An 18,911-nucleotide genomic window follows, 5' to 3' on the forward strand; every position below is an offset into this window, starting at 1 on the left:
GCTTGCATTCTTCTTGCTTCTCCATGGCCGTGGTGCTTCTCTCATTTGGTTTGATCATGAAACCAGCAGCAAAACTGGTTTATCTATGTCAGAAAGAATGGAAGTTAAATGACCTCAGAAGTAACCATGAAACAACAAAAATAACAAAATTCTTTTAAATTCTTTTTTATTCTCTTTCTTGCCAATAAAGACATTTAACCGGCTCTCAAACCCTTTCTACTACTTAGTTTTTAAAGTTGAACCTATGATGAGCAATTTCTTTCTTTGAAGAATTGCTGGCATGGGTCAACATATTGGGATTGATTTAGGAAGGAGAGGCAGAACGGCAGAAACATAAATGAGGAAGGAATGGGTCAGAAGACACAGAGGAGAGAAACGGAAACAAATGTGTACATAGCTATGCTCCCTGATGGAAAGTAAACCTCTCTCAGGCCAAGGAACATGTCTTATTCATCACCAGCAGAACTCATTATAGAATCTCATTTATAGGGGCACTCAGTAAATATTTGTTTAATAAGTAAACTATAAAGCAAAATAAATTTGGGTTTCACCCTGCTGACTTAACTCATGAATCATCACACTCAAGAAAAGGCAATGTTTCTTATCCCATAACTAATTGAGTTCTTTTGTTTATTTAATTCACCTAACCATCCATCCACCTTTCTTCCATTCAAAATTTGACAAGCTTGTATTGATTGCTTACCCTATACCAGACACTATTATAGAAGCTGTGGCTACAGATAGGAATAAGACACTGTTCTTGCCCTCTTGTGGCGGGAAGGTTCCGAGCAGAGGGAAGTGGAGCTGGAGAGGGAGGCAGAGGCTGAGCAGTGAAGGTCTTGGAGAAGTACAAGGAGGGATCGGCCAGGGGGAGAGGTTTCCTGGACTGGCTAACCACAGGAGCCTTGTTATTTAAGTGACATGGGTGGAAACCAGGGAAGCCCCCTTCTTTATTAAGCCCAAGGAACAAGGACAGAGTTCAAAGATGGGGAGATAAAAACAAGAAGGCCAAAGTGCAGGCAAATTAAAGAGCAAAGGGGGGGGGAGTAAAATATTAAGCAGGAAAAGAGCCAAAATAATATTGACAGTTGAATTGTGGTGCCCCACCCTCATCATTATTGGATCCGGGCTGCATGGATAGCTTGCCAGGGAGCTCTGCCTGGTGTAAATGTAAAGATCACAGCAAACAGTCATTGTGATGATGAGCCTGGAGTGACTGTTGCCCTAAATGCTGGTAGAAGGCAGAATGTGCCCCCTCCCCCAAAAGATGTCTTTGCCCTAATCCTTGGATACTGCAAATGAATATGTTATGTCACACGACAAAAGGGACTTAACAGTTGTAATTAGGATAGGCAGATTATCTCAGATTATCGAGTGGGTGCAATCTAACCCATGAGTCCTTAAAAGCACAGAAAGGGCTGGAGTAAGAAAAGTGAGACAGATGGAGAAGTCAGGGAAATTTGAAGCAGGAGAAGAACTCAACCTGCTGTTACTGGGGGAGGACAGTTAGAAAACAGGAGTAGTGCTGGCAGCCTCTCAGAGCAAACACTGTTTCCCAGGTGACACCAGCTAGGAAATAGTGACCTCAGTCTTACAACCATAAGGAACTGAATTTGGTGAGCAACCTGAATGAGCTTGGAAGTAGGTGGATGCCCAGAGCCTCCAGAAAGGAACCTGCCTTCCTGTCACTTGGATTTCAGCCCCATGACAACTCAGCAGAAGACCCAGTGTAGCCATGTCGCACCAGGCTTTGGACCTACAGAACTGTGAGATGATATGAAGGTGATGTTATAAGCTGCTAAATCTATGTTAATTTGTTAGGGCTGCAGGAGATAACTAATCACTGCCTTTAACAAGAATTTGTCTCACAGCTGATGAAACAGCGAGTTCCTTCAGAGCAGTGAGTATCTTCTATTATCCTTGAGGTTAAGAGTACAGACTCTGGAGCTAGGCCACTGGGTTCAAATCCTGCCTCTGATGTGTACTGCTGGGTAACAGTGGGTCAATTTTTTAATCATTCTGAGAGTGCTTGTCACTAAAACTTCTTATTTTAGGGCTGTTTTAAAGTGTAAATGAGTCAATATTTGTAACTTGGAACTGTGCCTGGAACAAAGCAAACACTGAAAATATTCCATTTTATTGTGAAGATGTGTCTGGGACATGGTAGAAGCATTAGTTGAGCAATAGTTTTTCTCCTTGTAGGGGATGCAACAGTCTGCCACCTAGATCCCTTCTTTAGGACCGACACACTCATTCCCCCAGACACGGGGATTGTTGGCTGAGGAGAGCTGCCTCACCCAAGGTCACATCTCCCTGGGGCCAGCCTGTAGCCAAAGACAGGTCGTTGCTCGGGAGCTGGGCCTGGCTCCTTTGCCGTGATTCAGGGCAACTCTTAAGGGTCATCCCAGATTCAGAGCACCCTTGGGATTGGCCAGAGCCTCTGTTGCCATGTCACAGCAGTTTATTTTCTCCCTCTGTCCCATCTGCCTCCCTCATTCTCTCAGAGGTGGTGATCCGAGATCATTCCCCAAGAAACCTCTTGCACACACATCTCTGTCTCAGAGTTTGTTTCCCAGCGAAGCTGACATAATACACTTTTCCTTTCTCTTTTCCCTTTTTCTTCCTCTTCCTGCTATTTGTAGACTGCACACTGTATGCTACAACACTGTTCTTAATATTTTATAAAGCCTTTCTAATCCCTACAGATATAACTCAAGATAGATATTATTTATTGTCTTAAAACAAGGAGGCCAAGACATAGAGTGGTTCCCTACCGGCTCAAAAAGCTCCAAGAGGCACAGCCAGGATGAGAACCTGAGTGAATTCAGAGCTAGAGGCATGTGTTTACTGCATTGAATTGACCAGATTGCCCTAGGATCTTCCCTTTGGGAAATGAACTTCATTTCTGCTTGGATTTGAGCTGTCAGTCTCTTTGGCTATGGAGTCTTGAGCTACTTTTGCTCTTCTGAGCTGATTTCCATATTTCTTGTCCAAGAGCATTCTGGCTTGGCCCCAGCATTCTCCTTTTTCCTGATTAAGAACAGTCAGTGAGCCCTGCAATGAGGCCCCACACATCCTGAAGAAAGTAAAGCTCCTGTGTGACCACATGGCATATTCTCTTTAAGGGCATCATGTGATATCCTTCTGGGACCAGAGCCCCTCCTCTAAGGACCAAATACCCCTCATACAATCCCATCACCTGAGAATTTTTGTCAAACAGGTCAACGAATGGCCAGTGACCATTCTTGTTCCTAGGTCTCATCCTTGTTCCTAAGTCCTGGCTCTTCCAAAGTAGTCCGGACAAGAAACATAGTCCATAAATTTATACCCACACAGTCTCTGGGCATGCAAGTTAGAATCTTAAGACGTTATCCTGCTACTGCATGCAAGCCAGTATTGGAGAAAACTTTCTGCTACAGCATGTGCATCACAATGTTGCTTACAGAAGCAAAAGAACACGGGAATAATCTAAATGTGTAACAAGAGGAGAACAGTTAAACAAATGTGAGCATGTAGTATTGTCATAAAAATCATGTTTTCAAATAATATTTAATGGTATGGAAAATGGCTCAGAATATAGTAAGTGAAAAGAATAGAATAGTTAAACACTTTTATTGAATTTTTGTCACTAATTCTTTATATAATATGCTAATAAGAAACTAGAATAAAGGGCTTCCCTGGTGGCGCAGTGGTTGAGAGTCCGCCTGCCGATGCAGGGGACACAGGTTCGTGCCCCGGTCCGGGAAGATCCCACATGCCACGGTGCGGCTGGGCCCGTGAGCCATGGCCGCTGAGCCTGCGCGTCCAGAGCCTGTGCTCCGCAACGGGAGAGGCCACAGCAGCGAGAGGCCCGCATACCGCAAAAAAAGAAAAAAAAAAACTAGAATAAAATAGCCTCATAGTGGTTATTTGGGGGAAATGTGGGATTACAGGTTTTGCTTTATTTTCTTCTTCATATATGATTGTATTTTCCCAGTTTTGTGCAAATGGTGTGAACTAATTATATTATCAAGAAAAACAACTATTTAAAAGATACTTTAACCACCTATTTTTAAAATTGCTTTCTTAGCTTGCCAATAAGACACACTTTGGGTCTTATAATACAACTCAGTAGAATTCAGGAAGTTATGAGCATTTCTTGCTCAGGTGTTTTGAATTTATAAATCTCAATATGTCTGGAATGTTTTGTGCCTGGTTGTCAGTCAGTAGCTCAAGGTATTGGATGGCTGTACACCCAAAGCATGCAAATGATGCTGTTAATGAATATTAGGGTAATTCTGTATGAACATTGCTGAGTCCTAGGGTGTTTTCCAACCTGGTTTTTTTAAAAGGATATGGGATCAAAGCAGTCACGCAAAAAATTTCACGAATGCATAGCTCATGCCAGGAACTCCCTTAGGTAGTAAAGATACAGGGATGAGTATGTTTCCTTTTAAAAATCACAAAGCATTACATTATGTGCTGTCATTACCTTATGTACCAAGAATTATGGGACCACAGAGTGGAATAACCAACTCTAGGGTTATCAATAAATACTACATGGGGGAGATGATTTTCAACTGGGCTTTGAAGGATAAATAGGATTATCTAGACTGAGAAAAATGGGAGATGGCCATTCTAAGATGAGACAATAATAAGCAGAAGTACAAAGCTGTGAAGATACACGCTGTGTTAGGAAATGTGCGAACCTGGTAAAATACATGGCTGGAAAAGTAAGATGGCCCACATTGCGAGAGTATTTGAACGTTGCATTAAGGAATTTTTAGTTTGGTTTGTGAAAGAAATGGGAAGTGTTGGGTAATTCCTGTGTCCATATAGCACGTGAATGGGGTTAGATGATCCGGCAATTCAGCATGAATACACCTAGATTTTCACAGCCTGATGAGCTGAATTGATAGAAATGCCCTAATGAGTCAGGGTACAATTATTTCATATTTTATTTAGCATCTGTCGTATGTGCTCAGCCTTGTATTAGGCACTATGCATAATATGTAAAAATGTTAAAAATCATTTTTCTTCTAAGTACATTTATAGCTTGCCAAATATAGGCCACAGGAAAATGATGATAATACTTTAAAAAATAAATGCTATTAGTAGATAAAACCAAAATATGTGATTCAACTCTAAAAGAATAAAAGAACTGGGAATCTTAAGATCCCTCCAAGTGTCAGTACAATTTATAGCATAATTATCTGTGTGGACTGCTGATTCCAATAGTCGTAGACTAGGCAGTGCAGATTTCCCAATGGACATGGAGGGAGTTATGGAGGTGTGACCCAGTGACTCACTGAGATATCACTTGGAGGGTTTACAGAGCTGTAGCAAGTCCTTCTGTCAACCTTTGTCAAATTGGGGTAACTTGGCATAAGGTAAAGTTTCTAGAAAGTTACCTTCAAGGGAAGAGAAAACAAGTGGGCTTGTAGTGTGTGTGTGTGTGTGTGTGTGTGTGTGTGTTAAATAATGCGATGGTTAAAAGGACAGAATTGCATCTAGACTGTCTAAGCGTGAATCTAAGCTTTGCCCAGTATATCAGTTCTTCAGCCTTGCAAGTTTAATCATCCCTCTGTGCCTCCATTTCTTTGTAAAGTACAGATGATAATAGTATCGACCTCATAGGCTTGTCATGAGGATTTACCATGAAGCCCCTAGAGTAGTGCTGGGTATATAGCAAGCAATTGATAAGTATTAGTGATTAATGTTCCTAAGGTCCATGATCATTTGTTAATGAGCCAGAGAGTCAGAAAGGAAGAGGCTTAGGGAGATGTGATCCCCAAGGAAAATACTGGGAAGGAAAGGGTCAGGAGAAGGGTCCTGGGTCTGAGGACCATCCATCCCTCCCTTCCTCCTTTCTTTCTGCAATTATTTACTGAGTGTTTACCGTGTGTCAGAAGCTCTTCTAGATACAATGGAAATTGCAGTGAACCAAACAATAACAGGGTCCTTATATTCTAGTGAAGGAGATAGAAAAACACACTAATTTAATGCCAGTTACTGATTGCGGCTCTGAAGAAATTGAATGAATCGGATGTGAGATTTGTTTCCCGGGAATGGTCCTAATATCGGTAGGGATAGAGATATCACTAGGCCAGTAGGGAAACAAGTCTATTGCCAGGGGAAACATGGAGGTGTGTAGGAGCTGTTCTAGATTGGGAAAACAACTCTGCACTGTAGCCCAAGGGATAGCCCCCTCGGGCAGTCTTATCATCGTAAGCAACAGTGCCCTTTGCTCTCAGATTTTGGGTGTATGGTGTATCTGGGTATCGCAGAAGGGAAGCATCACTTTGGGTATTGAGAACTTGTCTGCCAGCCATCTCTCACTGAGTAAGTGTAATCGATTACCTAAGCGTGCTAAAAGTCTTCACACATCATATGATCATCTACCATATGAGGATGCCTCCTGGCAACACCTAGGTCATTTGTGAGCTAGTCTAAAGGACCACCAGATGCCAGGTGGAATGAGGCAGGATGTACCATGGTTTCCTCTGAGAGTAAGACCAGGTCATGCTACTATGCTCCGTGTCCCCTAGTACACAGGGGACAGGGGTAGTTATGGTTAATTGTATATTTCAACATGGCTAGGCTGCAGTGCCCAGGTATTTGGTCAAACACTAACCTAGATATTGCTGCGAAAGTATTTTCAAATGAGATTAACATTTAAATTAGTAGACTCTGCATAAATAAGTTTACCTTACATAATGTGAGTGAACCTCATCCAATCAATTTAAGAGAAAAAAGACTGACTTTCCCCAAGGAAGAGGAAATTGTCCCTATACTCTGCATTTGAACTCAAGCTGCAACATCTACTTTTCCTGCCAGCCTGCCCTACAGATTTGGGACTTGTCACCTTCCACAACCATGTGAGCCAGTTCCTTAAAATAAATTGATCTCTTGATAGATAGCTTTGATCTATCTATCTATCTATCTATCTATATCTATCTAATCTATTTACATATCTATCTATCTACCAGACCATCCATCCATCCACATATATACATGCACATTCTATTGGTGCTGTGTCTCTAGAGAACCCTGACTAATACAGAAGGGAATGGATACCTCCACCATATTTGGATAACTCCCATTCCTCCTTCAAGATTTAGTTCAGCTTGTCACCTCCAAAGTGATGTTTTCCCTGGTGTTTCAACTTTGGGTCAGATGCCTTTTCTCATTAGGTAATAATTGTTTCTATATATTCCTTAGAGAATTAGAGTCACCGCTTATTCATATTTGTATGCCCAGTGTCTAGCAGAGATCCTGGCCTCTCGTGTGAAGCTCACTAAACAGTAAGACATGAATATAATTACTATGCAGAGCAGGGGCCATGTCCCAGGCATCTCTGAAGATATCAATACTTAGTGCCTTATGGGTTGCTAGGCTTTCACTAAATTTTAGTTCAATTGAACTAAACTACCTCCTTGTCTACTCCCTATCGTGGCTGGTTTTGCCTGAGAAGGGGTGCGTTATGGGTTGAATTATGTCCCCCCACAAATTCATATGTTGAAGAGCTGACCTCCAGTACCTCAGGATGCGACTTTATTTGGCAAACGGGTCTTCAAAGAAGTAATAGCATTAAAATGGGGTCATCAGGGCGGGCCCTAATCCAATGTGATTGGTGTCCTTACAAAAAGAGGAAATTTGGACACAGAAAAATACATAGAGGGAAGATGATGTGAAGAAACACAAGTAGAAGACAGCCATCTATAGGCCAAGGAGAGAGACCTGGTGCACATCCTTTGCCCATTGCCCTCAGGAGAAACCAACCCTGTTGACACCTTGATCTTGGATTTCTAGCCTCTGGAACCTTGAGACCGTAAATTGTCCTTTAAGCGCTCTATTTGTGGTACTTTATTATGCAGCCCCAGCAAACTACTGCAGAGTGTATCCCCACCAATAAATGCATCTTTTTCAGTTTACCCAAGCACCTAGCTACCTAGGCAGCTTCTTCCAAGTCTTTAATATTTAAAAGAGAAGCTGAATATTTAAGTCAATGAGAGATCACAAACTCTTTAACTTGTTTCCTGTTAGCTTCCTTACTTCTTATCACAGCTAGAAAGTGAATTATCTCTACAGCGAAGCCTGGCACACAGTAGGCATTCAATAAGCATTTGTTGAAAGAAATGAAAAAGTCATGAACACACTTGATGCTAGTGCCTTCCAGCAAAATAAAACCAACCTTCCGTGTCCTGTTTGGCTGTCTTAGATCAGCATCTGTAATCCACCCTAGCCCCAACCGCTTTTGAAGCTGTTATTTATTCCTTACCGGGTGTCCTGATTCATTAGTGATTTCCATTAAAGCTATGGTTGAAAGAGACTTTCATTTGCAACCCTCAAGCGTGGTGTTTTTGTTGGCTGGCTTTTCCTGCTCTGAAATAATTACTTTTTTTGAGGTGTTGAACTTTTTCATGTTTCTCTCTCCTCCCTGACAGCCTTTTCTTTGATCTCTCTGGAAGGATTTGCTCAGGCCCATTTAGTAATGCCAGAGGATCTTAAAGGAAAATAAATTATTGACTACTGATGCTGAAAAAGACCCCGGGAGATGCTTTCGTCCAAACCCTTTCAGTGAGGTCACAGTTTTCAAAATAAGCAATGTGAATGGTAATAGTAGTGGTAATAAAAATAATAACAATAAAAAGCATTTGTCATAGGCTTTACCATTTGCAAGGGATTTTCATTCATGGCATTAAATTTCATACAGGACCTTACACAGAGTGAGGTAACTTGGAGAGTAAAAAAAAAAAAAAGATCATTGGCTCTGGTGGCAGGAGGCCGCAGTTAGAATTCTGGTGTTCCCACTTCTCTTCTGCTATGACTTTGGGCAAGTCACTTCACCTTTATGAGCCTTTGTTTCCCCAGCTATAAAATGAGGATGAACAAGGCTTCTCAAGACAAAGAATGCAAAAGATCTTTGAAAGCTGTAATGTTGTACCAAAATATAAAATATAGTAACATTTTACTTCAACTTTTTCTTAGTTGATTTTTAATTGCTGTTATCAGCAAAACAGAGAGTTTTTTTAAGGAATTTTATTTTTAAGTGAGACATGAGTAAATTTGTGCCAACTATATAGGGTGCCAACTGAATTCAAAGTAAGAAGCTCAATATATCAGAGATGCCACTCTGAATGAATCCGGCATTCAGTAATATAGGCCCAAAATTTGAGACATGTTGGTATGTGAATATCTGTCTCCTCCATGGCTAAGCTGCTTTTTTAAAGAAACACTTTCTTCTCTACCCATCTTTCAGTTTGTTTTTAATTTACTTTTTATGGTTATACAAAAGTTCACTTATTCATTGACTCAGCAAATATTTATTGATCCATGTGCTGGGTACAAGTCAAAATACTGGGGAATATATCTAGTAGCAAAACAAAGTTCCTGCCCTCATGAGGCTTACATTTTTTTTCAAACATCTTTATTGGAGTATAATTGTGAGGCCTACATTTTATGTGGAGGAGATGGACAGTGAATATAAAGTAAATGTATAGCATGCCGGGTGATAATATACCTTATGGAGAAAAATAAAGAATGGTAGAAAAAGAAGGAGTGCTTAAAGGTAAGTTGTGGGGCATAGAAACACTGCACAGACCAGAAGGAAGTGAGAGAGGAGCCATGGGGTGTCTGAGAGAAGAGCAACTAGGCAGTGGGAACAGCAAGTGCAAAGGCTAAGAGGTATGGTCGTACTTAGCATGTCTGGGGAAGAGCAGGGAGGTTAGGTGATTGAAGTTCAGTGGTTGGGAGAGAAGAGTAGGTTATGAGGTCTGAAAGACAGTGGTGTTGAGCATGGAGTGGCAGAAATGGCCCTGCAAGGTCATGTAAGCCTTTGTAAACAAGTGCGCGAGGCTGTCATCCTTTATTTTGAGTAAGAAGAAAAGGAGTTGGAAGGTTTTGAGTGGAGGGGTGACATGATTCAGTTTGTCTTTAAAGGATCACTTCAGCTACTGTGTTGAGAATAAACTGAAGAAGAAGGAATAGAAACAGGAAAGCTATTGCAAGCTCTCTACTGAAGATGAAGGAGGCTTGGACTAGTATAGTCACAGTAGTGGTGACCAGAAATGATTTGTGACCATCAAAATAGGAAGTATAATGCCATGATAACAAAAGATATCTGATATCTCAGTGACATAGAACAACAAAAGTTTATTTCTTGTTGAAGTACATGTGCTTCATGGAATGTCTGTGGCTCTGATTCATGTCATTTTTACTTAAAGACCCAGGCTGTCAAGATAGCTTCCATCTGGATCACTGGCAGTTGTGAAAAGAGACATTGGCCAAAGCAAGTCACAGAACTGCTCTTGAGTTCAGCAAAGCAAAGATGAAAAATCCTCCCACAGGTAGGAGCATCACAAGGAAAGAAGTCAGGATAGTTGGAGAATACATAATTGACCGCATGGTCAAATACAGGTTCTGCTCAAGATAGAGTTAACAGATTTGCTATGGATTGGACCTGAGCTGCAGATAAAAAGAAATAAGTGAAAAATGGCCTCAAGGATTTGACTTGAACAAATGGAAAGATAGAGTTATTATTTTCCAAGATGAATATGATTGTGGGAGGAGCAGGTGTGGGGCATGCTAAGTTTAATAAGCTACTCATTAAACATCCAAGTACAGATATCAAGGATGCAGTTGGATATCTGAGTCTGAAGTTCAAAGAAGTAGTTTAGACTGATGAGATAAATTTTGGAGTCATATTCAGTGCAGAAAGAATGGAAAATACAGAAAAGATTTTTTTAAAAGGAAACATATAGAACAGCTGTACTGAGGTGTAATTGATATACAAGGAACTGCACGTATTTAATGTATACAATTTGATAGGTTAGGCATATACAAACACCCATGATACCATCATCACAATCAAGGAAACAGACACATCCAACACCACCCAAAGTTTCCTTGATTCCCTTTGTTTTTATTTTGTTTTGTTTTGTTTCATTTTGTAGTAAGAATACTTAGCATGAGATTTACCCTCTTAACAAAATTTGAAGTGCACAATACCGTATTGTTAGCTGTAAGTTCTATGCTGTGCAGCAGATATCTAGATATTATTCATCTAGCATAACTAAAAATTTATACCCATTAAATGATAACTCTCCATTTTTCCCAGCTCCTACCCCCTCGTAGCGAGTACTGTAGTCTCTGTGTCAATGAGTTTGGCTATTTTGGATAATTCATATAAGTGGAATCATGCAGCATTTGTCCTCCTATGGCTGGATTATTTCATTTTGCATAACGTCCTCCAGCTTCATCTATATAGTCACAAATGGCAGGGTTTCCTTCTTTTGTAAGGCTGAACAATATTCCATTGTATGTATATAGCACATTTTCTTTACCCACTCATGTGTAAATGGACCAGGTTGTCTTGGCTGCTTTGAATAATGCTACAATGAACATTAGAGTGCAGGTATTTCTTTGAGGTCCTGATTTCAATTCTTCTGATGTATACTGAGAAGTGGATTGCTGGATCATATGGTAGTTCTATTTTTTAAATTTTTAAGAAACTTCCATACTGGTATCTATAGACAATGTGTTATTTTACATTCTCATCAACAATGTAAAAGAGTTCCAATTTCTCCACATCTTTATCAACACATATTATCCTTTATTTTTTTGGATATCCTAACAGATATGAAGATGACATCTCATTGTAGTTTTGATTTGCATTTCCCGGATGATTAGTGATGTTGAACATCTTTTTACATACCTGTTGGTCATTTGTATGTCTTCTTTGGAGAAATGTCTGTTCAGGTCTTTGGCCAATTTTTTCATTGGGTTATTTTATTTTATTGCTACTGAGCTGTAGGCGTTCCTGATATATTTTTGGCTATTAACTACTTATCAGAGATATGGTTTGCAAATATTTTCTCCTGTTCTGTATGTTGCCTTTCCATTCTGTTGATTGTTTCCTTTTCTGTGTAGAAACTTTTCAATTTGATGTAATCCCACTTGTATATTTTTTCCTTTTGTTTCCTGTGTTTTTGATGTCAGAGCCAAGAAATTATTGCCAAGACCAATGTCAAGAAGGTTTTCCCTTATGTTTTTTTGTAGGAGTTTTACAGTTTGTCTTAGCATTTAAGTCTTCAATCCACTTTAAGTTGATTTTTGTGTATAGTGTACAGCAGGGGTCCAATTTCTTTCTTTTCCTTCATATGGATATCCAGTTTTCACATCACCATTGGTTGAAGAGACTGTCATTTCCCCATTGTGTATTCTTGGCACTTTGTCAAAGATCAGTTGACTTTATATGCATGGGTTTATTTCTGGGCTCTGTGTTCTATTCTATTGGTCTGTATGTCTGTCCTTTTGCCAGAACCATAATGTTTTAATTATGGTAGCTTGGTAATATATTTTGAAATCAGGATGTATGACACCTCCATCTTTGTTTTCCTTTCTCAAAATAATTTTGGCTGTTCTAGATCTTTGGTGGTTTCCTATGAATTTTAGAATTTTTCTCTATTTCTGTAAAAAAAATGCCACTGGAACTAATTTTATGAGACCAGCCCTACACTGATACCAAAGCTAGAAAAAGATACTACAAGAATAGAAAATTACAGGCCAATATCCTTGATGAACATAGATGCAAAAATTCTCAACAAAATACTAGCATGCCAAATTCAACAGCACATTTAGAAGATCATACATCATGATGGAGTGAAATTTATCCCCAGGATGAAAGGATGGTTTGACATACAGCAATCACTATATGTGATACATCACATTAACAGAATGAAGGATAAAAAATCACATGACCATTTCAATAGATGCAGAAAAACATATTTGACAAAATCTAACACCTTTTCATGATAAAAACACTCAACAAATTAGGTATAGAAGAAATGTAGCTCAACATATTAAAGTCTGTATGTAACAAGGTCACAGCTAATAGCATGCTCAGTAGTGAAAAATTAAAAGCTTCTCCTCTAAGATCAGCAACAAGACAAGGATGCAACTTGTCTCTTGTGACTTCTATTCAACATAGTACTGGAATTCTAGCCAGAGAAATTAGACAATAAAAAGAAATAAAAGGAATACAAATTTAAAAGGTAGAAATAAAAGTATCTCTGTTTGCAGATGACATGATCTTATATGTAAAAAATCCTAAGGACTTCACATACCACAAAAAAAAAAAAACCTGAAAGAACTAATAAATAAATTCAGTAAAGTTGCAGGATAAAAAAATCAACATACAAAAATCAATTACATTTATATACACTAACAACAAGCCATCTGCAAAGGAAATTAAGAAAACAATCCCACTTATAATAGTATCAAAAATAATAAACTACTTAGGAATAAACTTAACCAAGGAGGTGAAGACTTTGTACACTGCAAACTTCAAAACATTGATGAAAGAAATTAAAAGAGACACAAATAAATGGGAAGGCATTCTGTGTTCATGGATTGAAAGACAATATTTTTAAAATGTCTGTACTGCCCAAAGCAGTCTAGATACGACTTTTAAAAGCTACCTCTATGGCCCCTCAGCCATGAAAGAGAAGGAAGTTGTCACTTGGGAATTTCTCCATTGTGACCATAGGTTTGTCTCAGAGACTTAATATAACAACATCTGTACACTTGTTTTTGGTTTGGATGCTACCAAACCTAAGCCCCCTTCACCTTTGGCCTCTCATCTGAACTCTTTACTGTGGTGCTAGAGCTGGTCTTCAGACCCAAGCCAGTCTAAGGCAATGACTATGCAAGTTTCCTTTACAATCTATCACCTTCTATTATCTCATCCAATCATTACCGCGATCCAGGTCTCTGACTCTTAATTCAAACTCTATCATTCCAGATAATCTCAATTTCCCCTATCAATAAAAATCACATCCATGCCTTTAGCAGACTGGTTTTATGGTTTAACTATTACCAGGGTTCACAGTATGCGTGAACCCCCTTTTGAAATATACAAATATGGCTCAAACTTCAAGGCACTGACTATTTTATTTTATTTTTGAAAGTTTGCTTTATGCCATTTCACTTTTTTTATTGGAGTATAGTTGATTTACAATCTTGTGTTAGTTTCAGGTGTACAGTAAAGAGAATCAGTTATACATATATATAGCCATTCTTTTTCAGATTCTTTTTCCATGTAGGTTATTACAGAACATTGAGTAGAGTCCCCTGTGCTATACAGTAGGTCTTTATTAGTTATCTATTTTATATATAATAGTGTGTATATGTTAATCCCAATCTCCTAATTTATCACTTTCCCCCATGTTTCCCCTTTGGTAACCATAAGATCGATTTTGAGATCTGTGAGTCTGTTTTGTAAATAAGTTCATTTGTATCATTTTTTATTAGATTCCACATATAAGTGATATCATATGACATTTGTCTTTCTCTGTCTGACTTACTTCACTTAGTATGATAATCTCTAGGTCCATCCATGTTGCTGCAAATGGCGTTATCTCATTCTTTTTTATTGCTGAGTAATATTCCATTGTATATATGTACCACATCTTCTTTATCCACAATAAATGCTGGAGAGGGTGTGGAGAAGAGGGAACCCTCCTACACTGTTGGTGGGAATGTAAATTGGTACAACCATTATGGAGAACAATATGGAGGCTCCTTAAAAAACCAAATATAGAACTACCATATGATCCAGCAATCCCACTCCTGGGCACATATCCAGACAAAAACTCTAATTCAAAAAGATACAAGCTCCCCAGTGTTCATTGCAGCACTATTTATAATAGCCAAGACGTGGAAGCACTGCCTTTTAGATATGGATCTTTTAGAGCCCAGGTATCGTAATGACCAATTTCATGTGAGAAGCTCCTCTGGAGCCTTCTGAATGTTCTTTTGGCCTTTGTGGGGATGTGCTCAGCCCATATTCAGCAAACAGTTCCTCAACACTTGCTCCACAACAAGCCCTTTGTTAGATATCCTGGAGGATATAGAAATAAGAAAGTGTCCTTGCTCTAAGGGAACTTGTACTATAATAGGCAGCCTGTTCCATTTTGGAAACAACTCCATTAGAAACTCCTTCCTAAAACTGATTCAGAAATTCACCTCACGGGGCTTCCCTGGTGGCGCAGTGGTTGGGAGTCCGCTTGCCGATGCAGGGGACACGGGTTCGTGCCCTGGTCCGGGAAGATCCCACATGCCGCGGAGCGCCTGGGCCCGTGAGCCATGGCCACTGAGCCTGCGTGTCCGGAGCCTGTGCTCCGCAACGGGAGAGGCCACAACAGTGAGAGGCCCGCGTACCGCAAAAAAAAAAAAAAAAAAATTAGTTCACCTCACTGCAGCTTTTACTCGTTGGCCCTTCTACAGTCTGATTCATCTATTAAGTGCCAGGGGGATAATGTTCAGGTGGGAGGAGAAGTTTCCTCTCCCCCATCCTTGCCAATCCTCTACGAGGGCAAGAGAATTATCAATCTGTGTGTCACAGTCCAGATCGCACATTATACCACATTTGGTAGTGCACAGTGCCACCATGCATCAAAACATTGCATAAATGCACGTGGGTATACCCTCCACGCTACTTCCATGCAGCTGGGTTGGAAGCCAAGCTAGAGCCCACATAACATCTGGTTATCATGATTTCCTCTCCTTTCTTCCTTGCATGCATGTCTAACAAGCATGTCATCATTTTGTTTTCATTACCAGCGCCACAATTCAGAAAAGTTGTGATTTTAAGATCCCCTGGGGCTTGAAGGAAGATGGAAATCCGAATGGGCGTATAGGTGGGGCTTTTGCTGTAACCTAGCGATATAAGTTTTTCCCTTTGGGGTAAAACACACTGGCCCAATCAGTCATAAAGTATTCTTTTTGTTTCTCATTTTCCATTGCTCCTTGTAAGTACAGTTTCCTCAAGAACCTCGCGGGGAAGATGTCATTGGGATGAGGTTAGGATTTGGGTATTCCCAACTTCCTTGGCAATATTGCTATCAGAACCTTGACCCATTTGTAAGAGAAGGAATTCCTAATATTACAACCACTTATTTATTGCTTGAATGTTATTGTCAATACCTCCTAAAAATGTTCATGAAAGGTGTATTTATACACCTCCAGTGATAAGGATCTCTTTACCTTAGAAAGTCACTCTTTCCATCTTTGCACATTTCTAATGAATAAAAAGCTCTTTTGTGTGTCAAGCCAAGTCTGATCCCCAGTAACTTCCATCTCATGGCCCTATGTCTACCCCTTAGGGCTAAAATAGAATGAATTTAAGAAGCCTATTCCTTTTTAGTGTAACAGCTCTTCAACTTTACTACAATTCCCTCTAGCTATGTGAAGGTCTGATAACCCACAAGGAGATATTCCCAAGTGTTGGCCGTTTCTCTGTAATTTTTTCTGCTCAGTGCTCAGCTCAGACAAGCCACTGTTGGTCTGCTGATCTGAGATCCCCTCTGTGTACACAGCCAAATGGAATGCGACAGCTAGGGTACAGGTAATGGCTATGGATGGATGTCATGGGTCCTGATACATCTCCATTTCATTTGTTAATGAAATTGCTCATTCTCAGTGCCCTAAAGGAGACCTGACTTTGATGCCCAGTGACCCTAACAAATGTGGAGTTTGCATGCAAATGGCACCCTTGTTTAGGTGCCAGATTGTCAAGTGGTCCTTGGTATATGTGGGGCATCATTGTATACACACAGTGACAGCGTTTGTACCTCACAGGTATGAAGTCTTAAGAGTGAGAGATAGAGTGTAAACACACACAAGCAGGAGCTATGAACCAGACAGACCTGGTTCAAAACCAACTTCTAGGGGCTTCCCTGGTGGCGCAGTGGTTGAGAGTCTGCCTGCCGATGCAGGGGACACGGGTTTGTGCCCCAGTCCGGGAAGATCCCACATGCCGCGGAGTGTCTGGGCCCGTGAGCCATGGCCGCTGAGCCTGCGTGTCTGGAGCCTGTGCTCTGCAACGGCAGAGGCCACAACAGTGAGAGGCCCGCGTACCGCAAAAAAAAAAAAAAAAAAAAAGACATCTATAAAAACAAAGAGTTCATCAATACAATAATAGCAAACATTTTTATAGTGCTTGCTATAAAGTGACCATAGTCTAAGCTAGATATAGATTTGTCTGTATAATTAATTCTTATGAGTTGGATAGTACTATTTTTTGCATTTTACAAAGAAGGAAACTGAGGCACAGAGAGCTCGAGTAACTTGCCCAAGGTCATACAGCCAGTGAGCAACAAGTTGGGATTTCAACTGAGGCAGCCAGAATTTGTGCTCTGAACTGCTGCCTTAAGCTCTGGTTATGCCCTAATGCCTGAAATTTGGAAACAGATGTTCTGTTGTGAACTCCCAAGAGTGTGATAGAGGCTTGTCCCCCAGTATGCATTCTGCCTTTCTTCCAGAATAACAGAATTTGAGGTCAGGCACATGGCCATAGAGAATTAGCACCCCAGATGTGGCCTCGGGACTAGTCCTGGCCAATGGAGGGCAAGCCGAATTGATGACCATGCCTCCAGTTCATGGTCTCACCTTCCTCTTTCCCGCTGCCCCCAGGCTGAAATGGGGAGGGTGGTGAGCCACTGTGGGCCATGCAGACATGGGCTAAACTCCAGGGAAGCCAGAGTAACAGGAGAGAAGGAGACAGGCCTCATGCTGGCTTTGTGGAGAATATATTCCAGCTCAACCTTTTTGTGAGAAAGAATGAACCTTCATCTTGCTTAAGCTACCCTTATTCGGGGTCTCCGTTACATGCAGCCAGTCCTATATCCTAATACTTAGCAGAGACCCATAGCTTTCTTGCAAAACTGGAAGTGCAGCCTAGTATTTGAAGAATTTGTCTAATAGGCTTATGTGGAAGCAATCTAAACTTAAAGCTATCCTTATACAGAATAATAATAATAATGGCACTTACTATGTGCCAGGCACTTTTCTGAGCACTCTATACATTTTAACTCATTTATTCCTCCTTATGAGAAAGATACTATATTTGTCCCATTTTCCAAATGAAGAAGCTGAGCCACAGGGAATGTAAGAAGTTCTTCCCAAAGCACACATGTGTAAATGGCAGTGACATCAGGTATGATCTCTTTGAAACTTAAACCTAAACAGAAGTTTATACTGAGCCTGTGAGTCTGGAGCCTGTGCTCCGCAACAAGAGGGGCCGCGATAGTGAGAGGCCTGCGCACCGCGATGAAGAGTGGCCCCTGCTTGCAGCAACTAGAGAAAGCCCTCGCACAGAAACGAAGACCCAACACAGCCAAAGATAAATAAATTAATTAAAAATAAATAAATAAATAAACAGAAGTTTAATAATGAATGGAGATAACCCTCCTCTGACATTACAGGGAGGTGGAGGGAAAATAGGATTTACTTTCTTCAAACTTGGTTTCCATAGGGCAGTTTCCAGAGCACACATTAGGTAAAAAGCACCCTTGGTGCATTTGGCCTGTTCCTCTGGCTTCCTTGGGGTGTTATCCTTGGCCGTGTGGCCAGGTAGCTCACCCCTGCTCTGCATTCCACCCAGGGAGCAGCTGGAAAGAGAATGGAGCAGCCCTGAGCGGAGGACAGTGTTTATGCCCAATGAGCACAAATCTGTTTATGCCCAATGCTCAAGCGGTTCTAAAAAATTCTAAAAAATATTTGTTGAATGAGGATTAAACAATATTCAGTTCTCAGAACAGGCCTTTGATAGAGGATTATTGTTCATGTCTTAAAGACGTGAAGAGGACAAATGACGTGCTTAAGATCATGTAATACTCAAATGACACAGACTGGTTTGGAGACCAGATCTTCCCGCCCTGTCTCGTGTTTGATTGGTGTTCTCACCCAAGCAGATTTTTTTTTAATATCTTTATTGGAGTATAATTGCTTTACAATGGTGTGTTAGTTTCTGCTTTATAACAAAGTGAATCAGCTATACATACACATATGTCCCCATATCTCCTCCCTCAGCACAGGGAGATCAGCTCCGTGCTTTGTGACCCAAGCAGATTTAAACTTTGGGCACATCC

This window comes from Monodon monoceros, unplaced genomic scaffold (assembly GCF_005190385.1).
Source record: "Monodon monoceros isolate NGI ecotype Baffin Bay Population unplaced genomic scaffold, NGI_Narwhal_1 Super_Scaffold_6, whole genome shotgun sequence".
In the NCBI taxonomy this organism is placed as follows: Eukaryota; Metazoa; Chordata; class Mammalia; order Artiodactyla; family Monodontidae; genus Monodon; species Monodon monoceros.